A 12,665-nucleotide genomic window follows, 5' to 3' on the forward strand; every position below is an offset into this window, starting at 1 on the left:
AAATTCTTTGTGATAAAGCAGATTTGAACACTAGAAACAAAAGTACTGGAATCATCTATGAAAGTTCCACTTCCTGGCCTTCCAAACTTGCCTTTCATCACTTGGGTAATCTTCCCTTTTTTAAAAAGGGAAGGAGGAGAGCTGGGGTTGTGGCTCAGTGATACTGCACTTGCCTAGCACGTGGGAGGTACTGGGTTTGATTCTTAGTATAAATAATAAAATAAAGGTCCAACAACATCTAAAAAAAAAAAAAGGGAAGGAGTAAGCCATGCACAGTGGTGAAACCTGTGATTCCAACTATTGGTGAGCCTGAGGCAAGAGAATTCCAAGTTTGAGGCCAGCCTGAGTAACTTAGACTATGTCTCAAAATAAAAAAAATAAAAAGGTTTGAGGATATAGTTCAGAGGTAAAGTGCCCTGTGTTCAATCCCCAGTAAAGTGGGAGGGGAGATAGCAGGAAGGACAGGAACCCTATCACCTAGCAAATCTAAAAGAAATTAACAAAACCTGGGAATTCACAACTTATTAGGAGAAGAACAACCAACAAAGAAGAGATGTACCACCTTTCTTTTGGTATTTTTCAACACTCTACAGTCCTACTTATTCTAGCAACACTATTTTCACTGAAGTTCCTTCCCAAGAAAGGATGCAAAGAAGAAACCTAATATATATTAAAATATACTTTATGCCATTAGGGCCTAATTTAACCTTAAATAAATGTATGTGCACTTTCATTTATAAACAAGAAAAGTGAGAGTCATAGGCATGTTAAATATCTTTCCAAAAGTTACAAAGTTAGGGAACACATGAGCAAGGATTCAGAAAACAGAAATAAAGGGACCACTTCCCCTACTACTTCAAACTGACCTTCATTATTTCATTTATCCTTCACTCTTACCACAAATACTCTTCCAAAATGAAACACAACATAGACTAAGTAATTTGGCAGAAAATGAAAATGACATTTCATTTTATTAATTCTTACATAACAATTTAAAGGCTATCAGGCTGTCTATAAATGACTTAATCTCTGTTCATAATTCAACTAGACCAACTGTTACTTGGTTATGCTTTATAGATTTAATTATAGACCAATAGTAAAGAAAATTGTATTTATATTTTACAAGTCCATTTGAAATTTATAGGCCTTAACATTTCACACCAGGGAGATAAACATGGGCAAAACTTTCAAGTAGAAACAATTATCCTCACATTTTTTTTTTCCTGCACTGGCACTTACTGTATATGGAGTTTTTTCTTGTTGTTGTTGTTTTTTTTTTAATAAATATATTCTTGGGAAATGTGGTAATTATAGGATTCTGGTTTAGTTATTTTCAGTAACGTGTGCCTGGACAAGTCAAATAAGGGGATTACACTAGATTTAAACTTCAAACTTCAAGTAGTGGGTTAAATCAATTTAGAGGATTGCAACTAGCTTTAAAAAAGATGAGAGGGAACAGAATAAAGTATACAAAATATGGTTCACTATGGTTCACTACTGCTTGGCAAAACTTTGTTGAAAAAAATAAACACATACACACACACACACACACACACAGGCTTTTTGCTCCTATGTAACTCCAAAAGAGCAACAACTTTTCAAATTTAAAAAAATATAAATCAGTATTAACCCAGGTTCTTTTTATTCTGACATCCATTACTGTCCAAAGCACATCATAGTACCTGGGCCTCCATTCAAGCCTGAACATATCATTTGCATTATTTGCTCAATCTTCCTCTCTTCTCAACCTGATGACTTCCAAATACCTTAGAATAAAATCCAAAGTTTTGACCACTCCAGCCTACAGAGTCCTACATGATCTGGCTTCTGGTTCCTTCTCTAAACTCAAATCACTCCTACTCTTTCTCTCCCTTATCCCTCTCAATCACACTAACTTCCACTTATGTACTTGACGCTCTGAATTTGTGTGCAGCTAGATGCATTAAGTTTAGCTCCCTGTAGAAATATCTGTCCTTGGGCCTGGGGTTGTAGCTCAGTGGTATAGCACTTGCCTCGCATGCATGAGGCACTGGGTTTGATCCTCAGCACCACAAAAATAAGTAAAATAAAGGTATTGTGTCTATCTACAACTAAAAAATTTTTTTAAAAAAAGAAATATCTGCCTTTAGTTTTTATGATATTAAAAATAATGGTTTTGTACCTTCTATAAAACAATGTTAATATTAAATTAAACTGTACAGAAGTTATTCTATTTATTTTTAGTTTAGGCTCTTAAAGGAATAAAGATGTCAGCTTGTTTACATGGGACTGGAAAGGGACTACACTTAACAATACATTACCAGGATGTAGGTATGTTAGTTGGTCTTTTGTCACTTTCAAACCAGAAGTGTTCTATTTGCCAAGAAACCTTTATAAGGCACCTCCTTCCCCTTAAAAGAAATCAGTTTTGAACATACTAAAAAAAAAAAAAAAAAAAAAAAAAATTAAATCTGTTGAAGTCTTAACTATCTTTCTTTCCCAGCAGCCTAAGGAATGCCCTAATAGCTCTAGTGTTTGCCTAGCCACTTTGATGTTGAGCAGGTGTGTAAAGAACCCTAAACTTTTTATAAAACTCTTTGTGGTTTGCAGCCAAATTTCAACAGTACTTTCCATTGTTTTCAGTCTTTAATTCTTCAGTTAAGTTCTTACTTTCCCCTGAATGAACTTTAAGTTCCCCCAAATCAGATGGTGATCCATAATTAAAAACAATCCCTCTGTCCCACAGTCATTTTTCCTCAGTCATTTGCTGATTAATTTCAATGACACAGACAAAGCATTACTCAGATTGCATAATTTGCTCTCTGGTCTTCAGAGAAAGTTTTTGCTGTAGATACCAAACACACATGCATTCTGCATGTGTGTTTCAATTTAGCTATAATCTACAAATACTTTTCATCTCTGTTATAACAATATATCACTTCTTTCTAACCCTTTTCTATGTTGATAGATTGTGCAATATTCAAACACCAACAGGTGAGCTAACACTTTGGAACAAAGCACAAGCAAACATAGTAGAAATGCCATAGGTCACCATGAACTCTGAGAGTTTTCAAAACATGAACACAAAATGGATTCTGTGTAAAGGCAGACTGCAACACATTTTTAATCTCCCTTAATCACCATCTAAAATCAAACAATCTGAGATAAAACCAATATCCCAAGGACAACGTTTACAAAAACAGTAGGTCACACAGTATACACACAAATTCCAAAATACAAGTGAGCAGGGAAAACTACCAAGAACCACAGAGCTACACATATCAGTATCCATGCAGGAGGACACAGAGGCAATGGGGGTAATTTGAGGAAATTGAGAAGAACAACAAACTAGGTACTAAGTATTCACTGGATGGTAGAGAGGCCAGTTTGAGAGGAGAAGCTGAAAGCCGACAGGTCTAGCTCAATCAATAATAAGTTAGTGCAAGGTTAAGCCCATAAAGGTCAAGTTGAAATAGTTTGAGTCAGATAACTCCTCCTCTGCCTGCCTCCAGTGCCTGGGACTAAACCCAGGGACTTACACATGGTGAGCCAAGCTCTACCACTCAGCTACATCCCGAGCCCTATGGAATGTTAAAAACAACCTGAAGGAACGCAAAACTGGCTCCCAAGATAGGGCTATACAATGAGGGAAAGCTGTCAAGAAGAACCAAAATTGAGCAGACAGGAACAGAAGACAAAGAAAGTAAAGGTCCAGATAAAAGTGAAGGAGGAAAAGGAGGCCACCATATTTTTGAACATTTTATAAAAACAACCGAAGAGGGAGCTCTGTGAATTAGAAAGTTATCCTGAACCATGACCACCCCCCCTTTTTTCTTTTGCAGAGATGGGGATTTGAACCCAAGGCCTTGTGCTTGCGAGGCAAACACTCTACCAACTGAGCTATATCCCCAGCCCCCCTTGGCCCCCTTTTAAAGTACAGAAAACCATTTTCACATAAAAGTGAGCAAGAAAAAGTTATCAAGGTCACATCTCATACAGTTATTTTAAGAAAAAAGAGAATAAGCAGCAAAATAACATCTTTATAGAAACTGAAAGACCTTGGAACAGATCAAAATTGTAGCCTATTTCAAAACAAGCTAAAAGCTATTAGGAAATAATTTAAGAAACAAAAGAACAGTATCTATCATAACTATAAAATTCTAGTGAGAACCCTCAAAAAAAGAAATAGAAATAAAAGGAAAAGAACATTTCATAAATGAACACCAAGTAGGAGGAACATAAGCATGGCTAAACATAACAAAAAATGTCAGAAGAGAATGTAAGGGGAAAAAAGGAGGAAATTTTTTAAAATTAAAAAGAAATGAAAGAAAGTATCATCAGCAAAATGGTATAGGCAGCTCCAAGTTCCTGTGACTAGACAGAAACACTGAAAAATCAAGAAAACCATCAGAATCAACTTTGTTAGAACTCTGGAAAACATCAAAGGCTTAACAAGCAAATATTGAATCAAGAAAATGGCAACTTAAAAATGGTAGGAAGGTTTTGGGCATGACTTACCCTTGTCCCATCCCTCTCTCCAGCACAAAAGAAGTCTTGAAGACAGCAGCATGCATTCCTAGTGTGAGACCCTAGGTACCTGGTTCCAGAAGGAGTAGAGCAGACCTTAATCACAAATAATGATGTCTGGAGGTGACATGAAGGGCTGAACAACTTTCTTATCTTTGTTTTGCCTAACTCAGTAACCCTTTTATTTTCCCAGAGCTGGGTCAAATCCAGGGCCTTGCACGCATAGTAGGCAGATGTTCTACCACTGAGCTACATCTCTAGCCCTTGTTTTGCCACCTTTAGAACTCACCAAAGCTGGAAAAGTGGCTGGCACTGCTGGGAAAGTGGGATTTATCCCAGGTGTTTCAAAAGTCTACCAATGTAATACACCGCATTAGTTGAAAGAGAGAAAACCCACACAATCATCTCAATTTATGCAGAAAAGGCATCTGACAGAATGTAATATTCTTTTATGATAAAACACTCAGAAAGTTAGGATTAGAAGGGAACTTGCTCATCATGAAAAAGAGCATTTATGAAAAACCCACAGTTAACCTATTACACAATGCTAAAAGAGTGAAAGCTTTCCCCTTAAGATCAAGATGAGGATGTCTGATTTTACCACTGTTATTTAACAATGTACTGGAAGTTCTAGCCAGAGGCAAGATACAAAAGATATCGAAATTGGAAAAGAAGAAGTAAACTATGTATATATTCACATATGACACCATTCTATATATAGAAAATTCCACAGAAACCACAAGAACAATATTAGAGCTAATAAATTCAACAGAGTTGCAGCTTACACAATCAACATATGAAAAACACTTGTGTTTTTAAATTACCGAGGATTTTGTTTGTTTGTTTTGTGGTGCTGGGAATTGAACTCAAGACCTTGTACATGCTAGGCAAGTGCTCTATCATTGAGCTATACCCACAGCTCAGCAGTTGTTCCTAAATGCCCAGTAATGAACAATCCAAAAATGAAATTAAGAAAGCACTTCCATTTATAATAGTATCTAAAAGAATCAAATACCTATAAATAAATTTAACCAAGGATAAAAAAGATCTGTACATTAAGAACACAGAAAACTATTAAAAGAAATTAAAGACAACCTAAATAAAGATGTCTCATGTTTATGGACTGAAAGACTTAATATTGTTAAGGTGTTAGTAGCACCCAAAACAATCTACAGATTCAACACAATCTCTTTTGCTTTGTTTTCTTGAGATAGGATCTCACTATGTTGCCCAGACTGGGTTCAAATTTGTGATCCTCCACTCTCAGCCTCCTGAGTAGCTAGGATTAGAGGTGTGCACCTCTGCAAGTCACTTCTCAACATGATCTCTAACAAAATTCCAATAGACCTTGAGCATGCAAAACAATCTTGAAAAACAACAAAAATTGGAGGACATATATTTTTTGAATCCAAAATTTATTACTGATCTACACTAACAAAACAGGGTGGTTTAAGGATAGACCAATGGAAGAGAACTGAAATAAATAAATACATACATCTACAGCCAAGTGAATTTCAACGAAGATGTCATGTCAATTCAATGAGGAAAGGACAGTCTCTTCAAAAATGGTGCTGGGACAAGTAGGTGACACATGCAAAATAATTATCCCCATATTACAGATAAAAAAATTACAGATAAGTTGGACCCCAGTTCATACCACATATAAAAAATTAACTCAAAATGAATCCTAGACTTAAATATAAAAGATAAAACCTTGAAATTCTTTTCAACGATTATTTCTTTAATTATTTTTCCTTTCCTTATCTCTCTTCATCTTCTGAGATTACCAGAATGCATAAATGTACTGTAATACCTGTTCCTTCTCCTCCTCGCCTTTTCATTCCAATTACCACCCTCGCTCATAATCTTAGCAACTGATTATGCCTAACTATATTTCTCATCAGCTTCTCAGGATTTTGGCATTTAATTCATACTTTTCATTTATTCTTAGTTTAGGGTTGCCCTGAATATGATTTTATGGATGTGTGGTTTCTTCAAGATGGATGTCAAATAAATGTTTATAGATTAAATGATTTACACTAATGATAGTTAGAATTGAAATTAGCTCTACCTATTCTAATTGCTTCAAGGAAACTTCATAAGTGAAGTGGGATTTCATCAGAGGTTTGGAATCAGAGACCAGAGAGTGTTTAGTCTAAGTAAGGAAGGAAGACAGTGTGAACGTTTTGTAGGAATAATTGTGTCAAGTCTGCAATAACTGTGAGACCATGGCAGTCCACTTAATATGTCTGAACCTCAATTCCTCAATCTGTAAAATAGAAAGATAGTAAATACTTAAATGGTAGTAAATAATGTTGAGGATCAGAAATAATGCATGTCAAATACCTGCATATAGCAGGCAGTCAATAAATGGTAGCTATTATCGATTTGGAACTTGTTTTATTTGGCCCAAGAAAAGATTTATAGATTGAAGGATGATTAATGGGGTTGACGGAAAATGGTACAGTAAGGAAGCTCCAGAAATTGGTTCCTTCCTCAAAACAACTATTGAACTAGCATGCATTGGCTAAAGCAACTATTTCAGAACTCTGGAGTCTAGTCAAGCATTTGCAGCATCCAGGAGAATGCCTGATGAAGAAAGACTGCTAAGTTTTGAAGAATTTCAGAATTTTGGTGTTTTGCATAGTGGTTACAATCTTCCATTCCTCAATTTTGCAGCAGCCACAGGGATAATGGCCCATGTTCATGATGTGACTTGCTGGCCCCAGGGTGAGCAATAGGACCTGGAGAAAACTGGATTAATAAACCCATTTTTGATTCCTGAGGAGACAGTACAGAAAATGGTCATCGTTTTACACCCGCCATCCACCTGTAGCCTGAAGTGGCTTACCTGGCATCAGACAAAGGAATTCAAAGAAAAGGAATTCCCCTGCAACCCTGTACCTTTTCTTACTGACTCCAGGCAGTTAAAGAAATCTCTGTTAGGTCACCAACTATGACAGTACCAGAGAGTAACAAAAACTAAAGGAACAAGTAGAGAAATTAGAAACAGAATGACTTTATGAAGAGAGGGTCTTGACATTGGGCTAAGGAGGTGAGATTCTTAAAAGGCATTAATGAAGGATTTGATGAAAATATTGTTTTAGGGAAATTATTCTAACAGCTCTGGTGATCTAGCAGCTGTGTGTAGGAAGAACTGCAGTGGGAGTCACTAGAAATAGGGAGACCCATGACTTGTTCATTTTTGCCACGAATAATTTAGTTATTTTTTGGAGTACCCATATTAGTCTTTATAGGCATGTTCAATATGAACATGAATTTACATAACCTTTCCAGCTTCCTGGATAGCAAAGCACCATACATTTCAGAAGCTAGAACTTTTAAATTGTGCCACCGAAAGGTGGCAGGTGGGAATATAAAATTTTATTCATAGGCTATGGGAAAATATATAGAAAACTGCTGAAATGTTTTTCGCCAAAATGAAATCACACATGTATACTAGAATGAAACTTGTCAACATCTCACCCAAACATCTTGTAAATATGAATTTGCCAAAATTTTTTCCCATTTTCCAAGTGACAGTTCAGATACTGTTCAATAAATTTCATTGCACAATAAATCTTGTGGGGTCAGTCCACAGGGGAAAAAGGAGAAAGAAAAACTATTTATATCTCTCTACATACAAGCAGAGATAAGATTATGAAGGACAAAAGTAGAGAAGGTGGGAAAGAGAAAGTTTGGTTTTTTTCCCCCTTTGGGGTGCTGGGGATCGAACCCAGGGCCTTATGCTTACAAGGCAAGCACTCTACCTACTGAGCTATCTCCCCAGCCCCAAGAGAGTTTTAAAAATGTAACTGGAACATTATAAAACATACAACATCATTATATCCTTCTTAAATATGCTTTCTTTTTGTTGTTGTTGTTGTTGTTTTTGGTACCAGAAATTAAAGCCAGGGTGCTTAACCACTGAGTCACATCTCCAGCACTTTCTATTTTTTGTGAAAGGGTCTCACTAAGTTGCTTAGGGCCTTGCTAAATTGCTGAGTTGGCTTTGAACTTGTGATCCCTCCAAATCCTGGGATTATAGGCATGTGCCACCACACCCAGCAAATGTGCTTTTAAATTGTGATAATTCTTCACTGAGAATTCAGAACAAAGTAAATTTGATTTCTGAATATCAGCAAGATAAAAAACAAACACATGATCAGAACATTACAATTCTGAGAGGTGAGGCTATTGAAAGCCCCCACAAAACTTTAATTTGGAGCAGAGTAACTTATTTCCCTCATCACAAAACTGATGGATCAACAAGCAAATTTTGATTATTTTTTTCACTCTGATAGTATATACTAATAGTAAGGTACATTTACCTTTCTTTTTGGACTCCTACTTAGCTAATTATTTTCCAAACTCAAATCTGTTCAACTTCAAGAGGTTTCTAACTACTTCAAAATATGTAAATTCCAGTATCTGAAATAACTGTACATTTATGCAAGTTTCATGTATTTTAGCATATTAGGGGCAAAACAAGATACTGTGGTATTTTAAATGCACAATGTTCTGATTACAATTTATAGGTCAGTATTCTCTTCACAAAATGTTAGTTTAAACCATCTGGAGATCAGTTAAAACAGCAATAAAGTAATTGTACCACCATTCTGAGTTAAAAAACTTCACTCATAGAATATCAGCTTTGCTTGCCACAAAAGGAAATCATTGTGATGACACTTATGAGGTATAAAGAACAAGATCATTACATTTAAAACTTTACATACTGTTTAATAAACTTCCATTAAAGATTGGCAAAGTCAGCAAAACATAGGAAAACAGATATTTAGGGAAAAAAAACGGCCTACATATAAAACAATTTATTTGGCCAACAAATTCAGTGGAAATGTTTAAAAATACAAACAGTCTATCTGCCCCCCCGGCCCCGCAAAGAACACTCATACTTTAACAATGCTTTATAAGGTAATGAAAATAATCATGATGATCTTTTCCGTTATTTAGGCACAACCACTCAAGTTAAAATATAATTTTACTGTTTAAAATACCCTGGTCTTTATATTTATGTCTTCATTTTTAATGATAATTAATTCCTCAGTGATTTATCTCTTCAAAGCTTTGATTATTAATATATGAATGGGTAAGTTCTTTAAAAATTATAATAATTCTACTTTGAAAAAGAAAAGGAAACAGTTACTGAGGACCAGAAGTAAAAAATGGAAATAATAATAATGTAATTTATGAAACAATCATTTTGACTGAGATGAGAATTGACTCTTTGGACTAAGGAAAATAAATCCCTTACAGGATAGTGTATAGTGCAGAAGCTCCTAATTTCTGCTGCCACATGATTCAAATGTTCGAACACAATCTATTCCTGATATCCCTCATGCTATCCAATGCTTCTCAGGTTAAGTAATGCTTCCAGTAAACAATCACGAATTCTTTTAAAAAATCTGAACCGAAATTTAGTAATAGTTCTTCCTTCATTTATGGCTTAAACATAAGCCCCAACATTGGAGAAGTTGTTGTTTTCTTTTAAAAAGACTGATTTAATACCTTGAAAGGTAACAACAATTATATCCATAATTTAGCTACACAGAAGTTTTAACCATAGAGCAAACCAAAGAAAGAATGTTAATTTTTCAATAGTGACAAAAGAATTTCACAATTTGTAATAATCAACACCAGTTTTTGAGTGCTTACCTTGTGCATGGATAAACTACTTAGCACGTGTTTTTTTACTTAATTTTTATGACAATCTTCTGAGGCACTTTATTATCCCCATATTGCAGATAAAGAAATTAGGACTCAAAGAGCTTAAGTAACATGCCAAAGATACTCCAAAACTAGTAATGGGGAGATAGGAACATTTTAAACTTTTTGATCTCAACCATTCAGCACTGTTTGTCTGGTAATTTTATATCTACTACTACTGTTTATCTCAACACTCTATTAAATGGGAATGATTTTACTGATTTCACAGATCAGTAAATTGAGGCTGACAAATCAAGGCAAGTGATCTATCTATAGTCACAATGGTGAAAAAAATAAAGACAGCGATCAGAACTTTAATGTCAAACCATCAGTAAAGGTAAACTTAAAAATTTTTTTCAGAAATTCATATACTATCTGGTGTCACTTATTTAATACACAATCCTAATAAAAAATTGGGTTTTCTAGTTTCCATGTCCATGGGAGATTAGAAGGGAACTAGTATTTATTTATGCCAGAGCCTATGCAGAATGCCTTACATACATTACCTTAACAAAACTTCAGAACATCATGACGCTCGAGCAGTATGCCATGTCTAACGAATAGGGCCACGAATTAAAGGATATGACCCCAAATTATAGAAAAAATAGGGATAGCAAACAGTCTATTAGACTCCTCATAACTACCAGAAATTCCTTGGAGAGACTTTTTTCATGTATTTGTTGGCATTTGTATTTCTTCTTTTGAGAAAGTGTCTTTAATTCATTTGCCTGTTCTTTATATATTCTAGATATTAATCTTACATCAGAAGAGTAGCTAGCAAAAGATTTTCTCCCATTCTGTAGGTTTTCTCTTAACATCCCTGTTTCCTTTACCATGCGGAAGCTTTTTAATTTGATGCCATCCCATTTATTAACTCTTGGCATTTTGTTGCCTGTGCCTATATGCTGGAGGTTGACTCTACATTTCTTCAAGGATTTGCATCATTTCTGGTCTAACTCTGAGGTCTTTGATCCATTTTAAGTTGATTTTTGTGCAGGGTGAGAGATAAGGGTCTAGTTTAATTCTTCTACATATAACCAGTTTTCCCAGCACCATTTGTTAAAAATGCTCTTTTTTTTTTCTCCACAGAAAATGTTGTACACATTTGGCATGTTTGTTAAGGATTGGATGACTGCAGATGAATGGGTACGTCTTTGTTTTTTATTCTGTACCATTGGTCTGTGACTGTTCTTATGCCAGTACCATTCAGTTTTTGTTATTCTCATTCGGTCGTATAATTTGAAGTAGTATTGTGATGCCTCTAGTATTGCTTTCTTTCTTTTTTTGGCTTAGAACTACTTTGGGCATTATGGGTCTTAAGAAGAAGTATTTTAAATAAATACATCACAAGTGTAATATCTCCACTCTAGATGCAACCTGTCATTTACCTACCATTTTCTCAGTATTTCTGGTCAGAAATTCAATCAACAGTCATAAACATGAATATGTGACTGTCATAAACCATTCACAAAAGCATAATAGTATTAATAAATAAAACAGCGCCCCTTATTCATTCAGGGTAAGTTTTAGGACTCCTGGTGCATACCTGAAACTTCAGATAATACTGAAAGTTACTGCCAACTGGAACAAGCTTTCTGTTCATGTTTTCTATCCACAAATTTAATGCTTTTCCATTTTAACTAAGCCCTTATCATGCACCATGGCTTTAACTTTTGTAGTATGAGGTGCAATGGCAAAATCAGCATGAACTTCTTCCTACTTTGGCAATTTCAGAGAGAAGATTCTTTCTCATTATAGATTCTTAGCAACCTAAACATATGATTTTCTTTGCTTTTGCCTTTTCACTTGAAGAAAGTACTTTATGGTTTTTCTTTGACATATCGTTATTGCCAACATCACTACTCTTATGCTCTGAAGTAATTATTAAGTAAAATAAGAGTTACTTAAACATAAGTACTACAATACCACAACAGTAAATCAGATAACTCAGGTCACTAAATGACTAACAATGGGTGGTAGTGTACACAGTGTGGGTATGTTAAACAAAGGGATGATTGACATCCTTGATGGGGCAGAGTAGAGCTGGGGGAGATTTCATTACACTCTGCAGGACTGTGGAAGATTTTATCATACTACTCAGAATGGCACACAATTCAAAACATTGCTTATTTCTGGAATTTTCCTTTTAATATTTTTGGACTACAGTTGACCTTGAGTAACTAAAACCACAGAAAGCAAAATTGGGGGGAGGGGGGCCATTGTGCTTTCAGTAATAACGAATATTAGCTGGGCAAGGTGGCACATAATCCCAGTGACTTGGGAGGCTGAGGAAGAATCCCAAGTTCAAGGCCAGCCTTGACAACTTAACAAGACCCTGTCTAAAATAAAATAAAATAAAAAAGGGGGTTGGGGATGTAGCTTGGTAGTAGAGCACCCCAGGTTCAACTCCTGGTACCCCTCCCCCACCACACACA

The 12,665-nt window shown here is 35.4% G+C and overlaps 1 protein-coding gene across 38 annotated transcripts in view; it reads right to left on the reverse strand.

The window, feature by feature from the left end:
• Positions 1–12,665, reverse strand: part of SLMAP (sarcolemma associated protein) — a 150,020-nt gene that overhangs the window by 84,633 nt on the left and 52,722 nt on the right. The window lies entirely within an intron of this gene.

This window comes from Sciurus vulgaris (assembly GCF_902686455.1).
Source record: "Sciurus vulgaris genome assembly, chromosome: 16".
NCBI lineage: Eukaryota > Metazoa > Chordata > Mammalia > Rodentia > Sciuridae > Sciurus > Sciurus vulgaris.